Genomic DNA, 26374 nt, shown 5'->3' with positions numbered 1-26374 from the left:
TTTATCTACTAATAGGAACGTTTTAAAAATGCTTAGAGTAAAAATACTTAATTTTTCATTGTAATGGCCATATTTTTTATAAGTAATTCTATGAATTTCTGATCATTTATGCAGATAATACATTTATTTTTGAACCAGTAATATGTTTTCTATAAGATTTTCAAGCTCTCATTCTATGATAGTAAAAGTGCTTTCCAGGAATTTGATATTCATTTGTATACACCCTAGTTGTCTCTGAGATTGCTTATGTCTGGACTACACAAAACGGAGGGATTTCCATTTTAAAGTATTTGCCCTGTTACAAAGCAAAAATGTTAAAAACCCACACAAAATCCAAAAAGGAAATCTTTAATATTTTTAATTTTCACTCTTTTATGTAACTGAAGTTAAATTATTTTCATATGCTCATTATTCTTTTGTAGTTGTTATGCTTTGAGATCTATTTACCACGTTGACCCTTAAAGAAAAAGACATTGGTTCTTTTAAAATTTATCCTTAATTTTGGAATTTTAGAAAAGTATTTTCTTAATTTGTTATTTGTCATTTAATTTGGCTAATGATTACTTTTTGATGTATAAATGTTTATACATTTTAATTCAAATATGTTGATCTTTCCCTTGGTGATTTGACTCCGTTGCTTGAATGCTTAAAAAGTTTGTTTATGCCTAGAAGTCCAGAGATCACAAAAAGTAATTATCTAAATTATCATTTCGTTTTTGTAAGATTTCAGCTTTACATTTACTCTAAGTTGACGCCTTTAGTCTATGATTTTAGCTTGTTTCCCCCGTGATTTTGTTATGTGATGTCAAAGTGAGTCTACGTTTTTGTCCCTCCTAAAGACACTCAATAACTCCATTTATTTAGTAATTCTTTTGTGAAAGCTTTGTGATATTTTCTTTCTTTTGAGATGCAGCCTCACTCTGTCGCCCAGGCTGGAGTACAGTGGCACTATCTCGGCTCACTGCAACCTCCGCCTCCCGTGTTCAAGTGTTTCCCTTGCCTCAGCCTCCGGAGTAGCTGGGACTACAGGCTCCCACCACCATGCCCAGCTAATTTTCTTTTGTATTTTTAGTAGAGACAGGGTTTTGCCATATTGTCCAGGCTGGTCCTGAACTCCTGACTTCAGGTGATCCGCCTGCCTTGGGCTCCCAAAATGCTGGGATTACAGGTGTGACCCACCGCGCCCAGCCTGTGATATTTTCTTTTTTTCGTTTTCTGTTTTTTGTGGGGTTTTTTTGTTTTTTTTGTTTTTGTTTTTTTTTGTTTTTTGAGACGGAGCCTCGCTCTCGCTCAGGCTGGAGTGCAGTGGCGCGATCTCGGCTCACTGCAAGCTGCGCCTCCCAGGTTCACGCCATTCTCCTCCCTCAGCCTCCCGAGTATCTGGGACTACAGGCACCCGCTACCATGCCCGGCTAATTTTTTTGTATTTTTAGTAGAGACAGGGTTTCCCCATGTTAGCCAGGATGGTCTCGATCTCCTGACCTCGTAATCCGCCCGCCTCGGCCTCCCAAAGTGCTGGGATTACAGGCGTGAGCCACCGCGCCCGGCCGATATTTTCTTAATTGGACACATATTGTCTTCATAGGCATGCACACATGTCTATGTTTCTGTGTTTTCTGCTCACTCTCTCTCTTGATATGCTTATATGTACTGCTGTTCAATGTATGTCTCTTTAATATGCTTCAACATATTTAGAATATATTTTGAAATACGTTTTAAAGCATACTTAGTCACTTAAGTTATATTTCTCTTTTATGGCATGTTGATATATTTTGGCAATGTAGATAATTTTATCTTTTTGACAAATCTTTCCTCAACTAAATCACCTGTTTATTTAATTATTGTCACTAAGAACTACAAGCAAATACAAAAATAAAAAAAAAACCTTCCTGGCAATTTTAAAAATAATGATTGTCATAAAACAACATATAGCCCTAAAAATAAACCTTTCTTCAGAAGTCAAAGAATTCCTATATTAAACTTTACTGTTCTTTATAAAATGACTTAATGTTTGAGTTATGGATCTAAAGTATGCCCATAAACAGGTCACTTGAAACCTGTGGTAAGCGAGCAGTGCCCTGGCATCCCTCCCCAGAATGCTTTTAAAACTACCATGTTGGTGCTCGGTATCCTAGTGCACACGCCTTGCAAGCGTGGGCGCCATGAGTCTGACTACCAGTTCCAGCGGAGGAGTTGAATGAATCATAGCAGTTACCATTGCTGCTGGGACAGCTGCAATTGATTATCTAGCTTACAAAAGGTTTTATGTTAAAGATCATCGAAATAAAGCTATGATAAACCTTCACATCCAGAAAGACAACTCCAAGATAGTACATGCTTTTGACATGGAGGATTTGGGAGATAAAGCTATACAATACTGCCATTGTTGGAGGTCCAGAAAGTTTCCCTTATGTGATGGGTCTCACACAAAACACAACGAAGAGACTGGAGACAATGTGAGACCTCCGATCATCAAGAAAAAAGAAAAATGGGCACTTTTCATGATGCAAATCCAGTTGTTGTGAAGTTACCTGATTGTTTAGTGAGAATAAATACCACCTCTGTGAAATTCACCTCCCCTGGGTTCTAAATGTGGTATATTGCAAACTGCAGCTTTCACGTTCGTGGCACTTGTCTTAGTTGTTGAAACATCGTGGTGCACATTTGTTTAAACAAAAAAAAAAAAAAAAAAAAAGGAAAAAGGGAAAACCAACCTCATGGCCTGTGAGTTATTTTGGTCTTGTAAGGATCCGTTTCTTTAAAGTATTGACATATAGAGTTGTATCTTATATAGAACATAGTTGTATCTTAAAGTCAACACATTAAATTATTCCCAAAATTAAAAAAAAACCTACTATGCCACTCTCCAATATTTTTTCAATATAATGAGTAAGGTGTTAACGAGGGATTGAATAGAACTAAATGCCCATTAAATAATATGGGATCGCCATTACAGGAAAAGTGTCATTATTTTGCATTTAGACCATTCCTAGCAACAACAGAGAGGCAAGGGGGTGGGGAAGGAAACTAAGGAAAGGAAGCTGGGAAAGACAGGGAAATGGCAAGAAAGCTGAAGTGGATTGTAGATGTGGGCTTTTGAAAGGAACTGATGAGAGGTGATCCTCAACACTGCAGCTTTCAGAACTTCAGGCATCCCTGCCCCCAAAGCGGAGTGGAGAAGAGAATTATAAATCAAGCATAGTACCCTCTTATGTAGATGTTTTATTCTAACAAGGAGTGTTGCACTTAAATATAATGCTGTTTGCTTTGTGCAAAACTGAAACTGAAACATTTGTAAAGGTTTCTTTGTACTGTTTCTAATCTATAATTTAACAGATTTGTTCCACCAGAACAAACATTTGCTGAATGTCATGGAAATGGTTTTGAAAAGTATAAGTGTCAGCAAGATCGCCTCTGAACACAACACTTGAACAAAGCAGCAACTATATACTGAACACACAGACCCACCCACAAAATGGGCAGTGTTTCAGCTATAGTCAGTGTCTCACCCATGGTGGTATTCTTTCAAATACTTTCCTTTTTTCTGTCCTTAGGACATGCCTTCAAACTCTTCCACAAATTCTGCACAAGCAAGAGGTATTAATCACACAAATCTACATGTCCATTTATCCAGAATTTTGTCTATGATCCATCCTTTGAATAACTTATACTCTTGACCTTTCTGATCAATAAGATGAATGATAAAGGCAAAGGCTTGTGGTTTACATCTTCGTAGAAATTGCCGTCTCTTCTGAGTAGTTAAAATAAATAATTCCTTTGGTGTTATTCATTGCCTCCTGCAAGCAATATTTGTATGTGTGTGGGAGCGAGATGCACTGTATCTTCTTACCTTTGATGTTTGGTCTTGTTTTGGGGCTGCTTTTTTGACAAGCTTTCAAAAGCCCCCTACTATGAATGTCGAATTAAGTACCCTTATAAATATGCATGAACATAAACCTCATATACTCATTTTTGTGGCTACTCACTGCGCTGGGTTGCCCTGGAAGCCATTCCAAATGGTTTTGATTTTGCGTTTGAGATTCTTAATGGTGGTAATTATCTGTTGCAGCCATGCAGTACCAAATATGATGCGTGTTAGAGATACTTTAAAAAATAATAATAAAAGCAACTAAAGATGCTAATTCCCACATTTTAGTTCCTACAGGGCAATTAGCCCCTAGTAATGATGTTTATATTTATATGCAAATGTTTCAGGAAAAATGAATCTTAACAGAGACTTCATATCAATACTATTGGGAGATGAGAGCATTCCATCTGTCTGTAGAAAATGCCTGCCATTAGCTCTACATGCAGCCTATTTCTGTAATAGAAACTATTTAATATTAAGTAATTCATTCTTCATTTTGTATTTTCCCTTCCTTCTGTTCTTTTATTAAGACTCTTAGCTAATGTACAGTATGTGCAGCTCTTCAGGGCCTACACATAGGTGCCTTGCCACATTTTTTTCTGAGTATCATATGTTCCTTGAATTACTACCTAACATACTCACCATTACTTATTTTGAAATAATAATCTAGTAACCAAAGCAGGGTTCTCAGGGGGCACTCATTGGTTAACATCCTCTGATGTAGAAATTACAACAACATACATAGACGGAAATGTAATGAAGAAGCAAAGTTCTAAATTACAGCTGTAGCTTTTGACTAGCTTCTGGCTAACAGAAAAAAAAAGTGCAAGAAAAATTGCTTCTTCTTGCACATGTGAGGAAATTGAAGCTTTAAGACATCTCATGAACTCCTTGTCTAGTCAGAGTTAGGAAGCAGGCTCAGTCTAGAATCAGCCTCATTTTGCAACACTTTCTACTCCAAGACAATCTCAATATGGAGGGTCCTGTCATAACTAATCATTTTTTCTGTATTCTTTTTGTTTCCACAAGACATTTTAAACTACTAATTGTCAATTCAGTTGCTTGGGTAGTGTCACTGAATATACTGCTTATCTTAGATATATTCTTTTGCAGAGGAATAAAGTGCACATCTATTATATCATTTAAGTATCATTATTTTGCTACATGTTTGATTGAGATCAGCAAAGAATAGGGCTTTTTTTTTTTTCTGTAACTACTAGAAACAGAATCTCTAACTCCAATATTACATAAGACAGAATTGTTAACTGCGTATAGAATTACAGAGTTCTACCTAATACTGTGAAAATGCTTAAGAGTTCAAATTTTATTTAGGATAATGAAAAGAAGGGGAAAAAAAGGCAAATAGCAGCATAGTAAGAATATGGTGTTATATTTACACCATCTCTATGGTAAAAATTCCTTTAAGAATAGTAACATGTAAAGGCAAGCGTAGAAATTGGTGAATCTACTATGCTTAATCAAATTTAGGTATATGGTAATTACTTACAGCTTTCCATAGTAAAAGATGTACCCATTTGACATTTGTCTTTTTCCCCTTTAACCAAGAACAAAGAAGCAAACCACCCCCAAATTTCTAAATAAGACCAAAATACCTCAAATAGTACTATATTTCAAAACACAGATGCTCATTGTCACTCCCTGTCAAAACCTGGAATGAAGAAGTCTGGGAAAGGGAGAAATTCAGCAACCTGCCAGTGGAAAATCTCATTAGAAACTCTAGAGATTTATCTGTCACTCTGACAAGATAATTTGATTTTAAATTTCATCACTGCTAGCCCTAATTTTAAAAATTAAATTGGAAAAAAAAGTGACTTCTTCTTCTCCCATATAATGAATAATAGGATAATATAAATCAAAATCAAGAGTGCCATTAATCAGAAATTACAAGAAAAAAATTGAAAAATTTTCAGGTTTGAGGGAAATAGAAAAGAAGTCCTCCTCCCTCACTCGTACCCACCAATCATGGAACTGGAATGAAAATCATTTAAAAGAGATTCCTTATGCGGTTCAATTTAAAGCTTCAAAAGTTATCTTATCAATGCAGAATTTTAATACTTTCTTACAAAGTCCGGACTCTTTCAAAGGAGCAGCACTTATCCAAACCCCATCCTGAGCCTTTTTTACTGCATCACTGTCCCAATTCATTCCTGAATGAGTGTTTCAGACAGTAGACACAACACAGTAAGATGTCATAAAAATGCCTTTATTTTCAGGTGTGTTACAGTTAGCCAAGAAGCTAAAAATAAACCTTATAAAAATCCAGTCCCTTCTCTTCCTCAAGAAAGAGACAAACAATTTAATGCCAGTGATTGATACACCTTTAAAAGTTGATCTACTTGAAGATCATCTTTTGCTTTTGCAGTCATATTTCTGTGTGGTATCTCAGAACTCAAGTATGCTCAGTTTCAGGGAGATCATCAAACAACTCATTAAACAGAATAGAATTCTATCCAAACCAAAATGCAACAAAGTGCCATAACTTGAGGATTGCTTTTTACATCTTTAGATGACCTACTTCATACACTTGCCAAATATTACAATTTCTAAAGAATGAAGATTTAATGTCAGCTTGCTTGTTAGGGAATTGAGTTCAAGAAAGGTGAATGGCAGAATATTTTAATATGAAGTTGAGAAGTCAGGGGCGCCTACTCTCTAGCCTCTCCATTTAGCAGAACCAGCTCTGATTGGCTCATTTTCCAAAAGGATTGCCTCCTGGAATGTTTACTTTTTCTTTAACGGAACTGCGTTTCTCATGCCTGGTACTTGTCACTCTTTAAGTCCTAGTTTCAAGTCTCTCCCTGCCACATTTCTTACAGGTAAATGAATGAAGAGACAAACTATATTCCATTACTTAGTAAAACATCACTGTGATTTCCTGTAGGAAGTAGGCCAACTGTGAAATAGCCTCTCTCTTAACTGAAACTTAGAACCAAAATGCTTCACACAATTTAATATTTGCACGCTTTAGACTATCCTGGTTCTACTCTCTGGGACACCAAGATATTTCAATGATTTAGTATATTAATATTTTTCAAAAAGTGGTCACACTTCCTACTTGGCAATCTAGGCAGATAAAGACTTTCAATAACGCTTTTCAATATTTAGTGGTAAACGCGTGTAGATTCGTATATATGTACATGTATATGCATTTTGTGTATGTTATATAAAATGTGATACAAAATCTAATAAATGGTAATAGTTCTATCGCCAAATATGAATCAAAGAAATTGGGCTAAAAATGTGAATTAGCTTTATTCTTCTTATAAAGAAAATCCAACAGTAATTATTTTAAACATTGACCTTGTGTCTTGCCCAGATTTTAAAAGCTTAAGGAAAGTATTTACCTTACAAAGTTCTTATGGTTCCTCTCATGACTGGGTGATTTCTCGGGACACCTGCCTGAGTCCTCATAAGCAGTGTGGCTTCAACAGCAACTTCTCACCTGTTACAAAATGTTAAATTTGGAATTTTTAAAAAATTAGAATAAAAATATTTTCTTTTCAAATTTTACATTTATATGTCAATAAATGTTTAAAGATATAACTGCATATATATAGGATTTAGAGTATAAATCAATTCCACAACCTTTTTCTTTTTCCTGGTAATTTGTCACATATAATAAAACATAGATCATGGAAAAGTAATATGAAAATAATTGCATAAAGATATGTACTTTTAAAAGGCCTTCATCAGAGATATTCAGCTCTTATTTTCAGGAACAAGCTCCTCAAAGATTTCACCTTCACCTTGAACATAGCAGTGACAAGCCAGTCAAGGTCCACCGAATCCAATTAGAGCAGTTTTCTGGGAAAGGAATTGTGCTTCTTGACAATATTAGGGCAAAATACTGTGTCAACTGTTTTAACCGTAAGGAGGACAGTGGTAGCTACAATCATCTTTAGTCTGTGGCTTAAAACTGTGTCATAAAGCAATGACAGGCACAAAATATCTGTCAAGCTCTATTGGAACCAGTCACTGGCTGTTCCGCCCTACAGGCTGTGGGTTGTATATCCTGCTGTGTAAAATCAGAATGTTTTAGGGGTTAGAAATATTCAGAGCAGTGGACAGAGAAGTCACCATTGTCTGTCACAACTTAAGAGGGGTAATATTCTGCGAATCTTATTAAAAAAAGGACTTTAAAAAAATTTACCAATTCAGAGACCTGAAAAAGGCCGGGCGCGGTGGCTCACGGCTGTAATCCTAGCACTTTGGGAGACCAAGGCGGGCGGATTGCCTAAGCTCAGAAGTTCAAGACTAGCCTGAGCAACACGGTGAAACCCCGTCTCTCCTAAAATACAAATAATTAGCCAGCCGTGGTGTCCTGCGCCAATAGTCCCAGCTACTCAGGAGGCTGAGGCAGGAGAACAGCTTGAACCTAGGAGACGGAGGTTGCAGTGAGCCAAGATCACGCCACTGCCCTCCAACCTGGGAGACAGAGCTAGACTCCGTCTCCCCCAACTCCACCAAAAAAATAAAATAAAATAAAATTAAAAACCTGAAAGGTACCCACTTTTCTCTCACTCCATTACTTCAACAAACCCTGACAAATCCACCTCCTAAATGTCTCCTCTTTTGCCCCTCCCATTACATACTTCCTGCCATTTCCCTCACAATCTCACTTCCCACTAGCAAAATTTTTCTAACTGACTGCCCTTCCTCAGGCCTCTAAACATTCCAACCTTTGGCTTATTCCATATCAGCAATACTTTAAGCTGAGAATCTTAAGGAGAAATAAAATATTCTTTATGATCTGGCCTTGGTCTATTTTGCAGACTCATCTACTGAGGGTTTCTATCCTTTCCCAATTTATTTTGAGGTCCAGCAATACCAAGCCCCATTCAGCCTACAATGACATCTTGCATGTATTGTTTAGTATGCCCTTTCAGCCACCTAGAAAAGTTCCCATTGCTCATCTAAGCCCTATGTTGAGATGTTACCTTCTCATAGGCCTTTCCACTTTCAACTCCTGAGAAAGTTAATCTCTCTGTCTTCTAAGATGCCTCTGTAGCTCTGTCTGTAAGTGTGCTTGTCTGTCTAGATGTCTATCATCCCTAATGGAATGAGAATCTTTTGGTCTAAGACCTATAGCATTTGGTCTCAGTTCTGAAATACCCAGCACAGTGCCTGATCTATAGAGGAAATGTGTATTAGATTGAATATACCGTCTCTTTACTTGCTTTTTCCTATAACACTGGAGATAGTTTCTCAATGCTGGGCATTCCCAATGCTTAAAGATCCCTTGAAATTAAGTCCAGATGTGGGGCAGTAGGTGGCTGAGGCCCTAATATTTTGATTCTGTAGTTGCACAGAGTATGTCTCCAAGTGATTAAATCACCCCACCTCCATTATGCTATGGTCTCCAAAAACTGCTCAGAATAGTCACAAAATGGAGTTTGGGTTCTTTAAAATGCCTTAGGAGAAGTAAGAGTTATTGGAATAAAGTTCTCAGTTTGAACAAGAAATTTATTCACATGGCCTAAAAAACCATGATTGATTAACTACCGTGGATGATACTTTTAGAAGTCTATGTAGAAAAGAAAAAAAAAATTGCTTTATTTTAAATGTCCAAGGGCCACCCAATTATACATAGGCAAGTCCAATGTATAAATTTCTTCCTCCCTGGATTTAATATCCATAGGTACTACAGGATAGATATTTGTTCTCATTAGGTTAATATTTTCACAGCTAATATTTGGTAAATAAAATCAATGAAACATCTATGCTAGGTTTTGTTTGTCCATGTTAAAGAGGGCCGAATGGAGTGAATCACCTAATTATACCAATCCCTTCACTTGCTATTACATGCTGGACATGAAGTTCTAATATCAATATAAGCTGCATTTGATCAACATGCAGGAGGAATGCAAAGGCACTCTCTGGTTTTTGTAATGCTCTTTTCTACCTTTCGAAATTGAGTGGCTTTAAATAATCCTCCTGAAACTTCACACCTCACACCCCTTCAAAGCCCAACGCTCACACATGGTAGCATTAGAGGAAGGATTATTAAAGACCCCCATTGGAACTGTGGCCTATTCATTTTCTGTGTAAACCATGGGGTTCCTGTGCAGACAGTGATGTGCCAACACGAACCCAGACAGCTGCTGTACTAAAGCTGCTCTGAGTGCAGGTGGGGAAACAGCTTGTGATATTAACAAGACTAGATCCTTCTTGTGGCTTTTCTATAGCCTTTATTTAAAATACAGAAAAATGCTTTCAAAGACTTATTTATAACTGTATCAAGCACAGATTGCACCAACATTATGCTGCAATGAGCACATGTGTTATTCATACTGATATTAAGTATTTTTCTTTTTTGAAATAGCCAAAGAGAAAAAACATGTTTCCTGACGATGGTTTCAGATAGGAGCTACTAAAATCATATCAATGAAACAAACTTGGGTGAAAATAGCGTTTTTGGAATTTAAAAAAATCATGAAAACAAACAAACAAAAAGATTCAGTGTAAACAGAGAAATTGAGACATAAGAAATGAATTTTTTAAACAAAGGTTTTATGAATATCACAGCTGTCACATGCATTTTTTTCTCCTTCATATAAAGATCATAATTAAATTAGATTTGAATGTTCCACATCACTATGGGCTTGTATTTTTTCTAACTCCTCAATAAGCCTGAACAGAGTTCTTAATATTGAAAACTTACTAATTGTTTTCCCTGAAGTTTTACTAAGCTCCTACTATGTTCTACAGCTCTGTTAAGTATTATGACCAACATAAAGACGTCCAAGCTATGTTTTTGGCCTCCAAAAATTTATACCTCTTTGGAAAGAAAGAAATGTTCATTAAGTGTTTATAAGCATAAAAAGGGGCAAACATTTTAAAAAGAAGTTATGAGCCAAGTGATGTGGGCTCTGCCACTTAGTGCACAGTCTTCAGAAATTTATTTTAAATCTCTGGCCTCAGTTTACTTATCTTTCAAATGAGGATCAAACCATTATCTAACTTATAGGTTTTCATCAAGTATTAAAGGAGATAATGCAAGCAAAATGCTGTGAAAGGATCTTGGCACATAATAAACATTTAGGAAATAGCTGTTATTACTGTATGATAATTCATAGAAGATGGGGATTATTTGGGGATGACATTGACTAAGGAGCTACATAGAAAAAATTTATTGCATTCAGAGCATTGAAAATATTTATTTGATTTAGTCACTGAAGGAGAAAGCGGGCATCTCAGGTCTAGGAAAAATATTGAACAAACTTTATGTAACTATGAATGAGCCAGTTGTACATTTTAGAAAGTGATACAGTCATAAGACACATAATTGAAAGGAAGGAATGAATTTGTGGAAAGATTTGATGTTAGATTGGTAAACAGATATAGAACAGGGACATAAGTAAATACAGTGAAGGACAAAATTCAAATAATTTCTTATCAAGCATTTTCACTCAATCTTTTTCACCCTATGATTAAACTTGAATAATTCTTACTAAAGTTATCATTTCATTTGACATTTCAATTACATTCACTCCCAACTCAAAACCATGAGTTGTTCTGCTATTTCTCCATATTCACATTGCTTTAATTCTGTTGAATTTCCATAATATCCCTATTTTTCTACAAATTGACCTTTCTTTCTCTTAAGGAATGCATTTTTATGTTTGGTTATTTCAAATACCTCAAGTATCTATCTTAGCCTGAGCATATATGCATACTCTCAGGTTTAACTTTCAAGGGAACTCTGGTTTAACATTGGGCATTTATTGGTTTTAAAGCCTTGGGCACTCACTCATTTTCTTCGTGTATCAATTTTCCCAATTTTAGAAATATTAAAAATGCCTGCTTTATATGCAAGTGGTGATTAAGACAGCTGGTAACAGATCAGACCCTTGAAATTACTATAGAATATAAAATAATTATTATTGTTAATATTCTTCATGTTACTACTTTAAAAAAACCTTTGCTTTAGAAAAAGGCTTTTAATGAGTCTATTTTAGTCAAATATAATGGCTGAAGTATTTTTTCAAATGGACAGTTAAGCCAACCAACATCACTCTTAAAGAAAGCTCATCTCACTATTGGCAAAAATAAAACCAATATTAAACTCTGTTTTCTTACAAATAAAGGGGAGACAATTGTTTCAAAATTGGAACCAAATATTTTCAAGATGGAACAATTAACTTTAAAAACAAGAGATATTACATTACAAAACGGAAAATTCTGTATGCAACCTAATTATGAACACATTATTTTTCAAGGATAAGACCGCATATAATGTTATTTTCTAGATTATATATTTTGAATTGTTATTTTCTAAAAAGGAAAGAAATAAAGATGAAACAAAACCTCAAAATCATTTTAATAATTATATTTGTAATTATTCTGACACCCTATCTTTTATTACATTCATCCCAGTCTATCAATAAAGTACTTAGGGAGGAGAATTAATTTCCATTTACAGAGGTCACCTCACTTTTTTCCAAAGAACTGGGAAGAAAGTAAATAACAAGGGTTTAATATTTTGCTTGTGGATTTAGGCCTAAATATTTAAGGGGAGAAGTGGAAAATTATTGTCTAAGAAGGTATTATAATAAATATCTTTGAAAAGGGAGACAAGACAGTTAAGAAAAACAAAAAGAACATCCCGCAATCCTCAGTATTTCGTCTTTTACTTTTCAGCATAGAAGTAACGTAATATAAAAGATAAGAATTGTATCACACATCAAATTAATTCAGAACATGACAGGAAAGGCAGACAAGTGGATGTTTTAGAAATGAATAGAGTTCATGAAGTATTTAATAAGTATTGATCCTGATTTCACCAGGGGGTAAACTACTCTCTGCTACTAAGTTAAGGACTTTTGAGAAAGCTACATCAACTGTAAGGTCGGTAGTTCAACTAATACGCAGTCATGAGCTATTGGTTCAACACTCTTTCCCTCATCAAGGCAGGGCTTCTCCCACATCCTCCCACACTGGCTATGGATCCCATCTGAAAATAGAACAGATCAATATTTTTGAATATAGGGCATGAGGGTGGGGTCATCATGGAGCGTCTCAAAATGATGGTATGGAAATGAGCCGCTAATCTGTTAACTGCCATGGACAGGGAAAAAGAGTATTTTCTGCACTTGTTTCAAAATCTTCAAAAGGCCACTTCAGTCACTTCATGAAACCTGATTCCATCCCGGTTTTCCTCTTTTTTTTTTTTTTTTTTTTTTGTTATTTTCAGTTTTATTACAATATCATAGAGACTAGAGTCTCAGAATAACTATAAGAAAGATCTTAGGTACAACACTACTTCTTTTGCTGAATTTTTAAACCGTGTGCTTATATGTCAGTCTCTTTGGATGTCAATTTTCCATGTGAGCTTTGATGCTTATCAGACTCAAAAGCTAACTGAACAGAAAGAAGTGATTTAATAGCCTGTGCTTCAAAATGTTCCATAAAAGAATTAACTAATGTATTAACAACTTTACAGTCTAACTCTTCTTTCCCTTTCTCCTTCGTTCTAGGCTTCCAGATGAGCACATTGAACAGGAAACTTGAAAGCCATTTTAAAATTGAAGAGAGTAGAGGTGTCCTGGGAAGAATTTTTTTGTTTTTTTTTTTAACTGTGCCTTATGCTATGGACAATATAACTACTGCCTGGCAGCAGTCCGCTGGGTCTTTCAAAAGACCTTTTCTTAGTTTCATCAACGTGCTTCCCAGAAGATCAGAATAATTGTATTTATACCTATGGCTTTACGCAGTTTGTAGCTACATGGGATATTTTCCTAAGACCTGATACTTTATTAAGCTGGCTGGATCTCATAGATTAAAAAAAAATATGTAAAACCTGTGCTAATATGAGAGTATAAATATGATAGAATGAGCAATTTTACCACTATTACTTCTGATCGAGTTCAAATTTGGGTTAATTTGCCTAAGGCCTCAATGCAGATTGGTCACAGTTGTAATCATCATCCCTATTTTTTATGTGATCAAGATGAGGATAGTAATAACCTGGCATTTGGTCAAGAAGATGACCTAGGAAAATAGCTCCATCATCTCAATCCCCATCCAGGGCTTTCTTCACCTAAAATGAGTATCAATCACCAAAATATTTGCTTAATCTCAGATTTACTGGGGAGCTAATATAGATTCAAAAACAAACAAATTCTGAGATGCTTTCAACCACCAACATCCTCCATGCTATACTAATCTTGTTCTTTCATTTTGGTTGTAATTTCTTTTGAAAGCTGTCACTTAGGTATGACTCAGCTGTTAAAATAGCATAGCTCTAAGGTAACTTACATGTGCTGCACTTGTGAATGCTGTTTACTTATATATTAACAGTAGTTTTTGTAATGATTACCATAAAAATGTTTGAACTATAAGTTAAAAGTGTGCACATATTTAGATTTTTCTCCTAGCTCTGGTTGACCGAGGTCTCCTGTCCTTACCCAGACAGGTTGTTCCTTTAATGGGTCAGATGAAAATTCTTATAAAATTTCAAATTATATAGAGATGAAAAACATTGAAAAAAAGTAATAGAAGCCGTGTGCAGTGGCTCACAGCTGTAATCCCAGCACTTTGGGAGGCCGAGGTGGGTGGATCACGAGGTCAGGAGATTGAGACCATCCTGGCTAACACTGTGAAACCCCATCTCTACTAAAAATACAAAAAATTAGCCGGGCGTGGGGGTGAGCACCTGTAGTCCCAGCTACTCGGGAGGCTGAGGCAGAGTGGCGTGAACCCGGGAAGTGGAGCTTGCGGTGAGCCGAGATCGTGCCACTGCACTCCAGCCTGGGCGACAGAGGGAGACTCCGTCTCAAAAAAAAAAGTAACAGAGATTTAACTCAGTGGTCCTAATGGTGGCAGTGTATAGCAAACAAAATATGTTTCTTAAATTTATGTACACAGTTAATGTGTTCCTACTAAAATTCCAAAATACATTTTCTAGCAATGTAACAGATTTAAATATGCCCCTTGGATAATAACAAGGTAAGGTTAGCAAATACTCTTTTGAGGTAGAAGATTATTGAAAAGGCACTAACTTTATCAACCAATAATTTAAGCTGTGAAGGATTTGCATAAATATTGTCATTTCTATCTACAGAACAAAAAATTTTATATCGTATAGAAAATTTAAAATATAGAAATAAACATACATGCACAAAAGATTAAATGCAACTAATGTTGCAGAACATATTTGTCAGAGAAATTACTTCTATACCTCACACCAAATAACAAAACTTTAAACGGATTTTAAACTTTTCATGGTAATTATTAGTGAAAAATGAATAGTTGCTATAAAGAGAAAATGAGATGATTTCGGATTCCCAGCAGCAGAAGCATTTTTGCCGTAACATATCAGGAAAGGGCCAATAATGTGAGGCTGTTCTTTGTAATTCTTTGTATCTCTTGGAGAGATAGGACCAAGCCTTGAGTTTAAGGGTAAGTTTGAGTTGAGTTAGTAGTTCAGCTATATGTTTATGAGCTTCTGACAAGCACTTATCATAGAGAGAAGTTTCATAGCTTATGTAATAGTAGGAAGTTAAACTACTATAAACACAGGGTAATGTAAATATATTTATACGAAGTATTTTCATTTTAAGAACTGAAATTACCTTGTCTCTGAGTTTCTTATGGAGGAACTTAGTGTTAAGACACAAAAGAGTTACTAAGTATTTCAGGATGTAAAGCAGTGTTTTCCCCAAAACTACCCTTGAATAATTAAAGTCATCATCTATTCAAGCCCCTTCAAAATGCTGTATATTATGGGGCATAACCTCAATTATTATATGTTGAACCAAACACAGTGTACAAAAGACACATTGGTTTAAAACAATGTCAACAAACGAAAATCTTTACTACATTTAGATATCTCCAAATAAAGTTGGTTAAAAAATGTATTTAATGCAGATTTGGTCATGATTTCCAGGGAAGTGTCACAAATTTCACAAAAATTCACATTTTTTTCACAACAGCAAGGCTAATGCTATTGTCACAACCCTTTTAGGAGATAGCTGTATCAATTTATGTGTGACACATTAACTAGCTCTACTTAACCACTTAAGGATCATGAAAATTAACCTCCAGGGCAAAAACAAGTGAGCAAAAAAACAAACAACACCAGTTCATATATTTTGCAAATGAATATTTATGTCTCATTAAAAAAACTAGGAACAGTAGCATGTATAGATTTTAAAGGACATATATTTTAAATAACTTGAATAGCAGTGAAAATGAGGTGCTCAAGAAGATACATAGGAGGCAGAAAATGTAATTTTGTAATAAAAGACCATGATAACAAAAACATAGGTAAGATTTTCTTGAACTATTATTTGAAATGAGGGAAGAATAAAATAATCTAATATTTTCCAATGAACGTTATATGTGACGTTATTTTTTATACTATTCCCAAATGCATATTCATTTAATAAATTATTATTTTAAAAGCTGTGACTACTTTAGCTATATTGCCATGAGTTTATGTACTCAACTTGCCTTACCCCCAAAATTAAGCCTTAAAAATCCTATAGAAAGTAACTTTGAGTATTTATCTGATATTTGAAAATACTCTACTTTTCTAAAACTTGAAGTGAAAAAAAAAATTCCTTATATGATTTCCAAAAGTGTTCATATGTTGATTTTGCTTATACAAACTTACATACCTATAAAGAGAAATATATATATACATATATTTTAATGTGTTTTGGATGTGGGTATTTTTATAGACGTACAATATTTTAATGTATGCATTTTTCAGAAAATTTCATCACTTAACCATATATCTGAAAAATATATCCTTTTTCTACACATATATTTGTATGTGCATGTAGCTTTTTCTACTATATAAGTATTCCATAATATACATTTACAACTATTTGTTTATTCATTAAAATGGTGATGAACAGCAGCATATTAAAATCCCACTGCAAAAAACAAAGCTATCATACAAGTCTTTGTTCCTGGCTCTTTATGTACATGTCCAAATATTTTCTAGGCCAGTTACCAAGAATTTCACTGTTGGGCTATCTACAGTTTTAATATTAAGAGTTAACACGTACTACTCTTTGAAAGGCAGCACCTCCTTTAGAAAAAGGAGAATTTACATCCAACATGCTGATACTTAATGTCATCAATCTCTGTGTGTGTGTGTGTGTATATGTGCGTATATATATATGTGTGTATATATATATTCCAATTTAATGGATAAGTCTCATGGTTATTTTAATTTGCATTTTTCTGACTACTTATAAGATTCCGTATACTGTATTCTACATGCATATTTTTCAATCATGTCTCTACTATGAATTTTAAAGTGTTTTTATTGTGGCAAAATGTGCATAACATAGAATTCTCCATTTTCATTGTTTTTAAATATACCATTCAGTGGCATTAAATACATTCTAATTGTTGGCAATCATCACCACAATTCATTCCCAGAACTTTTTCATCTTCTCAAGCTGAAACTCTAGATCTCACTTAAATTAAGTCATACAATATTTGTCCTTTTACTTCTGGCTCATTGTACTTAGATGACTTCAAGGTTTATTAATGTCATAATATGTTTTAGAATTTTTTTGAAGTCTGAAATTTTGGATTGACTGTTTATACTTTTGCCTACGCTTTATGATATGGTAATGTTTCGTTGTTACACATTGGAAGCCAACACAAAATAGGACTGTTTCTCATTGAAGAAATCCTCAGTATAGGAAATGGATGTCTGCTCTCTGCACTTGAACCTTGTCAAATTCAGTTGTTTTTGTATTATTAAATGATTTTAATGACAAAAATTGTATGTTTACAGTGGACAACTTTTTAATATACCTATACTTTGTGGAATGGCTAAACCAAGTTAGTTAACACATGCATTACCTCTTACATATTTTTTTTTTCACTTGAAGTCTATTCATTTAGTAATTTTCTGGCATATAATACATTGTTATTATCTATGCTCAACATGTAATACATTTCTTGAGCTTATTCCTCCTGTCTAACTGAAATTTTATATTCTTTGACCAACATTTCCCCAGTTCTCTTCCCACCCTCAGTCCCAGGAAACCACCATTCTCTTCTCTGCTTCCGTGAGTTGGACTTTTTAAGATTCCACATATAAATGAGATCATGCAGTATTTGTCTTCTGGTGCCTGGCTTATTTCACTTAGCATAATGCCCTCCAGTTTCATCCACATTGTTGCAAATGATAGGATTTCATCATTTTTCAAGGCCGAATAGTACTACATTGTGTATATATACCACATTTTCTTTATCCATTTATCCATTGATGGGCACTTAGGTTAATTACATAGGGTGGCTATTGTGAATAATGCTGAAGCAAATGTGAAAGTGTACATATATTTTTGATACACTGACTTCATTTTCTTTGGATACATAACCAGTAGCTGGGTTGCTGGATCATAGGGAAGCTCTATTTTTAATTTTTTGAGACATGTCTATACTGTTTTTTCATAGGCTGTACTAATTTACAGTCTCACCAACACTGTACAAGGGTTCCCTTTACATCTTCACCAATATTTGTCTCTTATTTTTTGATAATTGCTGTCTACATGTGTGAGGTTATCTCATGGTTGTAACTGTCTTTCTCTATTAGTGATGTTGAGTATGTTTTGTGTGCTTATGGACCGTTGGCACATCTTGTCCGGAGACATGCATTAGGTCACTCTTGCATAGCTGCTCAGGAAGCTGTGGCACAAGAATCGCTTGAACCCAGGAGGCAGAGGTTGCAGTGAGCCATGGTCGTGCCACTGCACCACTCCATCCTGGAAGATAGAACGAGAACTCCATCTCAGAAAATAAAAACAAAACAAACAAAACAGTAACAACAACAACCAAAACCTGAGGCTGAGCATAGAAGCTCATGCCTGTAATCCCAGCACTTTGGGAGGCCAAGGTAGGTGGATCACTTGAGGCCAGGAGTTCAAGACTGGCTTGGGCAACATGACAAGATGCTGTCTCTACAAAAAATACAAAAGTTAGCCAAGTATGGTGGCATGTACCTGTAGTCCCAGCTACTTGGGGGACTGAGGCAGGAGGATCACTTGATCATTTGATCACTAGGGTGACAAAGTGAGAACCTGTCTCAAAAAAAAAAAAAAGAAAAAAGAAAAAAGAAAAAAAGTAATACTTGAGACTGGGTAATTTATTAAAAAATGAGGTTTAGGTGGCTCACGGTTCTGCTGGCTTTATGGGAGGCATGGTGCCGGCATTTGCTCGGCTTCCAGGGAGGCCTCAGGAAGCTTACAATCATGGCAGAGGGTGAAGGGGGAACAGATACATCACATGGCAAAAGCAGGAACAAGCAGGAGAGACTGGGGTAGAGCAGTGCCACACTTTTAAATAACCAGGTCATGTGAAAACTTACTATCACGAAGAAGCCATGAAAGATCCACTCCCACGATTCAAACACCCCCCACCAGGCCCCACCTCCAGCATTGGGCATTACAATTCAACATGAAATTTGGGTGGGAACAAATACCCAAACTATTAGCAAATGTCTAATGTCCAAATTTTTTTTATTTTCTTCTTGCCTGTGCTTCTGGTTTCACATCAAAGATGTCACTTTCAAGTCTAATGTCAGGAAGTTTTTCTCTTATGTTTTCTCCTAAGATTTTTGTAGTTTTGGCTCATATTTAAATATCTGATCCATTTGAATTAATTTTTACATACAGTATAAGGCAAAGGTCCAACATTTTTTTTTTTTCACGTGAAGCTATCTACTTTTCCCAACACAGTTTGTTGAAAAGACTCATTTTCCCATTGAATGGTCTTGACAAACTTGTTGAAAATCATTTGATTGTACACGTGAGTTTATTTCTGAGCTTTCTATTTGATACCATTGTTCTGTGTATCTGTCATTATGCCATTACCCCAGTTTTGATTCCTGTAGTTTTGTCACAAGTTTTGAAATCAGGAGGCGTGAGACTTCTACTTTTATTCTTCCTGGAAATTATTATACCCTATAAATCATATTCCATTTATATAAATAGATTATAAAATTCTTGGAGACTTCAACCCTCTTTTTTTTAATACAGCAACTTGAGCAGAGCAGAATCTTATAAGTGGTTGTCAGGTAAGTGATTAGCCAGCTTATTAGTTTCCCTTCCAAATCTAATTTTGAAACTAATTCTTTTTACACTTTATCTTAGTTTCACATCTCCATCTTCTTTGTTACATTCTCTAAGACAAATGTCTTAATGTTGTCTTTAATATTTTGCAAATATTTTCAGCTATTCTAAAAGGGTTGATTGAGCTGAGTTGCATTATGAAGTAAAATTTGTTGAAAAGTCATTGAGGCAAATAAAGTAAGGCAAATTTCTTATACCTATATTAAACATATAATGATCTGAGGGATAAAATTAATAGGATATTTATAATGGTATTAGAAAACCTGAAGGCTAAAACAAATTAGAATGTTAAGTTACAAAGTTAAACTGCCTAGCAGAGAAGAGTTAAAATATATAAGCAAAGAAGAAGAGAATATTTTTTTTGCTCAGATTCAATGAGAGTTAATGAAATAGAGGGTGCTGGAAGTCTGCTCCAAATAGTAGACTACCAATGGCAGGAATTGCAGAGCTGGGCTGATGTCGTACTGGCCAGAACACTTGTTGAGGGAGATGGGACCAGAGGAGAATTTTTGAAAAGTAGAGTTTGAAGTGGTTTCAATAGTGCTTCTACGATAATTACATAGAATTTTGTTGTCCTAACACTAAAAGACAAACGCTTCTGACACATCCTGATATAGAGAACAGTTATCAAAAAACAAAGGCATTTTGTATATTGTATCAGAAATCAAAAACATTAATATCTAAACTAACTGTGTACTTAATATTTGAGGTACAGTTAATGACTTTCTAAGCACTTCCTTATTAGCTAGAAAATGGTAGAGGTAGACTGGATCCCTGGTCTGCCTTATGCCAAAGACCACAAGTACTTCTGGCCTCTTTCTGTTGTCTCTTTGAGACATTTTCTGACAGTGCAACAGAGAATACAGCAAAGACTCTTTTCCTTCATCCTTTTGCATTTATTTTCTATTTCTAAAGCTAATTGAAATAGATTGTTCATTTTGGTCTTCATAGTCTACAGAGAGAATCAACAGGAATAAGAATAACGAGGCAAAGTAAAAATTTCATAATAAACATAATAAACCTTCTCCAAATGATTTTAGGATAATGTAGTTGAAAAACCTCGTAGCAAAACAATTTTTGTCTTTAAGACCTCATATTTTTAAAATAGAATTTAGAGCAAGATTTTATTGTCTAGAACCATAGAGCTAAACTTTCTTATCTATTCAGTCTATTGTCAAATGTTATTTTTCTCTCAATATGATGTATATACTGTATTATTAGAAATAAACTCATCAGCAATAATTATTCTGAGGTTTCGTGGTATAAAAACCTTACAGTATAAAAATCTTACTGTTTCTGAGTCTCTACAAACTAGACACAGGTTTGTCTCTTAGGTGTATGTAACAATTATTAAGAGCTGTCAAAGTACAGGGTACTCCTCTCATCTCCGTGGGAATACAAAATCTAAGAATAATTCCTGATCCTATAATTTATTTAAGAATAAGAGACATAAATAAAGCTAACTTGCTAAAAATGTATGGGGTACAGGTGGTAAATGTTTTGAATATTGTGTGGAAAAAAATCGCTGGGTATCTTCTAACTGATGTCTAAAATTGGGGATTTTCTCTGTGTGTGTGTGTGTGTGTGTGTGTGTGTGTGTGTGTGTGTGTGTGTGTTTTGACGATAAATCATATATTCTGCTAAGGAGTTTAGCAGCTCCATGCTTTCAATACCTACATGTAACTGACAACCAGTACTGGGAATTCTGAACAGTATATTTGTATGAATGTGGACCTCTTTTATTGTTAAACTATGTCATTTTTATTTTTGGTTGTTTCTTCTTTAAATTGGAATTCGGAAAATATTCTTAACCTCACTTTCTTAGTATAGACCAGGTTTTGTCTATCTGCATGCCACACTAAAAAATAAGCTACATTTTGAAACAAGATAGTTTTGACTAGAAAATGAAAGTATCTTTCTATTCAATACTTACATTGATTTATACTAAACTTATTTTCAAGTGGATTGTCCCACCCATGTATTATATAATTATCAGTTGTCCTTTACTGAATTAAGTGTCATTATAGAATTTCTCTAGAGTCTGTTCAGGCAGTACTTCTTTTTCTGCTTCATGACAGCCAAGATTGACATAGTGGAGGCCATTGCCTGATTAAAATAAATGGTAGTCAGTGTATATAAAATCTGAATGTCAGCATGAGTACTTTTGTGGATATTTTAAAAATACATAATCTTCTCCCAAAATCTAAAGAAAAATTGATTTACTTTAGGCACATAAGTTTAGCAGATGTGGTTTTTAAAATAAGTTTCTAGCTCATACTTTTTCTGGATGAAAACAAGTTATTTGTGCTAGATTTTTTTTTCTAAAGGCAAAGCACATTGAGCAGGTCAAAACTAAATCCTTGAGTCTATGTGATTTATTTGGCTGTATCTTTAGAGCAATCTTATCAGACCTACTCCCACTCCAGTCAATAGTGTCAGTTTAGACCAGAAATCAACTTAGGTAAAAGATTTTTAAAAAATAAGTCATCGAACACTAAATAGTCCCAAGTGATTTATTATAAGGAAAGATATGCACTGTTGAAAAAGTACAAGATGGAAGATAAGCAGCTTAAGAATTTTTTTTAATACTATGTTCTATTATCTAAGAATGTTAAAAGCAAACACCTATTTTCTATTTTTTAGAAACAGAATTTTAGAAAGTAAGTTGTTTTAAATCACTTTAGTTTTTTTTAGTGTTAGATCTTTTTTTAAGAAAAGCTTTTATTAAACTCTAATAGAGATTATGTTTTAGATAGAAACTGAAGTTACGTAAAGCAAATTTATAAAGAAACAATTTGTTGTCATTTGCAGGCTGATGTGAAATCTCTACAACAAATTCCTTGGAGATTTTCATTCCTGTATCAGTTTTACTCTCTCCAACAGTACCCCTGTCTTAGCTTTTGTGTGATTTTGATAGTCACACAGACAATCCTTCCAAAATCTTGGTCCTCAGTTCCTTAACCTCCTCTTTTTGAATGATTGTTCTCTATCCCCAGTACACCATACCCAATAGCCTTTATTAATCAATTATTACATTTTCTCCATTGGAAACTGTTTCTCCGTTTCTTCATTTCAAGCCTCCTACTCTCCAAACATTGCCTTCTCTTGTTCAAGGTCCTCCTATTAATTCCCCAGATTCAACGATTACTATTTCTTCCTGCAACCTATAGCCATTGAACTTAGCACATGCCCACTGTCTTTTATTCTTTCATGTGCCAACTTCCACCCTTAGCCAGCTTAAATCTCATGATCCACCATCCCTTGCATTTAGCCTCTACTTCAATACCTCCCATCCTCTCAGTTATGATTGCCTGGAAATGCCTATATCCTAGTTCAACTGAATTCTCTGATTAGTCTACTCCTATAACTGGACTGATGAGAAAGACTGAAATAAACATCATCATGCTGACCTTATGTTCCTATCCAATGATAAGCAACACAATTGGGATAAACTAAATGTTATCTCATCAACTCAAGGACATCAATTCAACACTTCTCTGCTTTCCTCTGTACCATTAACTTGATTTCTTCACCACATCATTCTGATTAGCATACAATATGCTGCAGTATCTGTTTTTTTTAAAAACCTCACCACATCCCGATTTTTTCTTTCACCTCATCACTCTGCCAAAGTAAATCTTGTAAAAGTCATGTCATTCACATAGCTAAATTAAATGAACTATTCTCAGCTCTCCTTTCACTCAAATTCATTGCTAATATAGGTAGCATTTTGTAATGATAGTCATTCATTTCTTGAAATATCTCTTCACTTTACTTTGGGGACTTTTTTGTTTCTCTCTGACCATAAGGGCCATTCTCTTTTCATCTTTTTTGATTGCTTTCTCCCCATTTCCCCACGACTCAGTATTTCTTTTTCTCCTTTCCTAACTACGTTTATTCTCTTTGGGTTTTCTAGTCTTACGATTTTTAATATTTACATATTCATATTATTTTACATATTTATTTATATGTAAATATTAAAATTGGGTTCTTTTTCCTTTGTGACACTGTTTATAATCGCAAAAATTAGAAACTGAAGTGGCCAAAAATAGGATAAGGATAATTTAATTATGATATATCCATACAATAGAATAGCATGCAGCTGAATACAAAATGAGAGTGATCTGTTTATTGATATAGAACTCTCTAGAATGTATGGTTTAATAAAAAGCACCACAGAGAAAAGGAGTATATCAATAGCCAATCACACTGGTGTAAAAGGTGAGGCAGTGGGGAGAGAAATATACTTAGAAATCCTTGTATTTGCCTAAAGATAATCTTATAGGACAGCTAATTAAAAATGGTTTCTTGAAAATGCAGGTAAACCAAGTGAATGGAGATAGGAATGGGAGCAAGGACTTTTACTGTAAAACTGTTACATATCATCTTTATGGTTAAACCATTTAAGTGTATTACCTATTAAAAATAATTTAAATAACATATTACTTCCCTGCATGAAACCTTTCATTAACTTCTTACCTCATTTAGAGAAAAAAAAAAACAAAAAACAAAGTCTGGATATTTGTCTAGAAGTTTCTGTACCTTCTCATCCTGTCTGCCATTGCTCTTCTCTTGTATTAACCTGCTCAGAACACATTGACTTCTTACTGCTTCCTGAACACATCAAACACTTCTACATCGGGACTTTAGTTTACTGCTCTATCTCCTTTGAATACATTTGCCCCAGAGATCCTTGGGATTCCTTCCTTCCTTCCTTTCCTTCTGATACCTGTTCAAATGTCATCTTACCTCTGATGCATACCTTGATTACTGTATATAAAGCACTCTCCCATCTTGGGACCTCTACCCCTTTGATGTTACTTTATTATTTATTTAGCAGGTATCACCACTTGATATCATTTTACTTATTCCTTTTCATCTTGTCTCCCTCTATACAGCAGAATGTAAGCTCTAAGAGAACTTTGTTTCACTCACTGGTGGTTTTTCAGTGCCTACGACAGTACCTTGCACATAGTAGATGTCAAAAGTATTCCTCCAATGAATGAACGTTTGATAAAATGAATTTTAGATAATTAATCAAGCATAATCCTCTAATTTGTTCTACCAGAATAGTTCCCTTGTATGTTCCCAGCAGTATATGAATTCAAACCACATGTATGGTAACCATGGACTTCACAATCTTTGCAAGTGCTAGGAGGAGAGTAAAAACATTCTGAACAAAGAATGTTCTTCCCTTTCCTCCCTGTGGCTTAAGCCCAAGAAGCCCCTTTGCTTCTTGGATGGGAGCCCTGTGCAATTCACAATTTTAGGAGAGAACTGAGTAAACAGTCTATGAGTAGAAAGCATCTAGATTAGGTTTCATGCCCATTTTTCACCTCTTAAAATACAGTCTAACTCTCAAATGTTGTACAACCATTCTTGAAAACGTAGCATGAATCTATTCAGTCAAACCCAATTTTTTTTTTTCCTGGAAATTCACAGTATTTCAACACCACTGCTAAGTAATTCTATCAAGATTACCCACTGTAATCAGTAACAACTAATGCTGATAGGTAAATCTCAAATTTGTGTACATATAATGGGGTTAAGAAAGTTGTACTAAAATATATGTGCTCTGTGTATGTAATTTATCATACATTTAGATAACCTAATCTTTGTTCTATACCTCTTCAGTGATTATGCTGCATGCTGCATGCGAGAGGCAGGTTTTTTCCCCTTCTCCTTAAGGCTCCCACTGTTAGATGATAACTTGTTTTTGTGATTTTTGCCTTAGCCTGAGTAGGAGGCAGATAATCCTTTTTTTTTTTTTTTTTTTTTTCCACTTGCCATTTCAAATGAAATAGTGAGAATGCTCTTTAAACCACCTCTTATCTCCAGTTCTATCTGCATAACATTGCCCGGAACTTGCTGCGCCCTCTCTTATTTCATTTCCCTGTCTGCTTTAAGTGCAGGTTCAAACTGTCTTAAGAAATTGCATGTTCCGTGTAAACCCCAGGAGCCCTTTCACATGGGGTTGACTATAGTTTTCTGACAAACTTGGCTCTGCAGTTCTTCTGAACTTAGAGTCCTTGTTCTTTTTTCCCCATTTCTTTTGTTTTTCTTCTTTCAGTCTTTGCTCTTCATTCAGGATGGCTGGATTTTGTCAGAATTCAGGTTCTTCCGTTCTTGTCTCCCCCTACTGCTATCTACTTCTCATGTTTTCTTTGCTCCCTGATCAACTACATTTTCAAGCACAGCTCAAAACAGCAGAGGCATGATATGGTTTAAGACATACAACCAGCCGGGCGTGGTTGCTCACGCCTGTAATCCCAGCACTTTGGGAGGCCGAGGCAGGCAGATCACGAGGTCAGGAGATTGAGACCATCCTGGCCAACATGGTGAAACTCTGTCTCCACCAAAAATAAAAATACAAAAATTAGCTGGGTGT

General features: G+C 35.0%; 1 long non-coding RNA gene and 1 pseudogene across 1 annotated transcript in view; one reads left to right on the top strand and one right to left on the bottom strand.

Annotated features, from left to right (window-relative positions):
- The window catches only part of LOC129059610 (uncharacterized), a 1962070-nt gene that overhangs the window by 431542 nt on the left and 1504154 nt on the right, over positions 1 to 26374 (bottom strand). The window contains exon 5 of the long non-coding RNA XR_010140069.1: positions 7234 to 7331. This is a non-coding gene — a long non-coding RNA (uncharacterized LOC129059610). The remainder of the gene's footprint in view (positions 1 to 7233; positions 7332 to 26374) is intronic.
- On the top strand, positions 2163 to 2525 carry LOC112133501 (CDGSH iron-sulfur domain-containing protein 1-like; annotated as a pseudogene).

Source organism: Pongo abelii, chromosome 4, assembly GCF_028885655.2.
Source record: "Pongo abelii isolate AG06213 chromosome 4, NHGRI_mPonAbe1-v2.0_pri, whole genome shotgun sequence".
Taxonomy (NCBI): domain Eukaryota; kingdom Metazoa; phylum Chordata; class Mammalia; order Primates; family Hominidae; genus Pongo; species Pongo abelii.
This window is presented reverse-complemented; position numbering and strand designations above follow the sequence as displayed.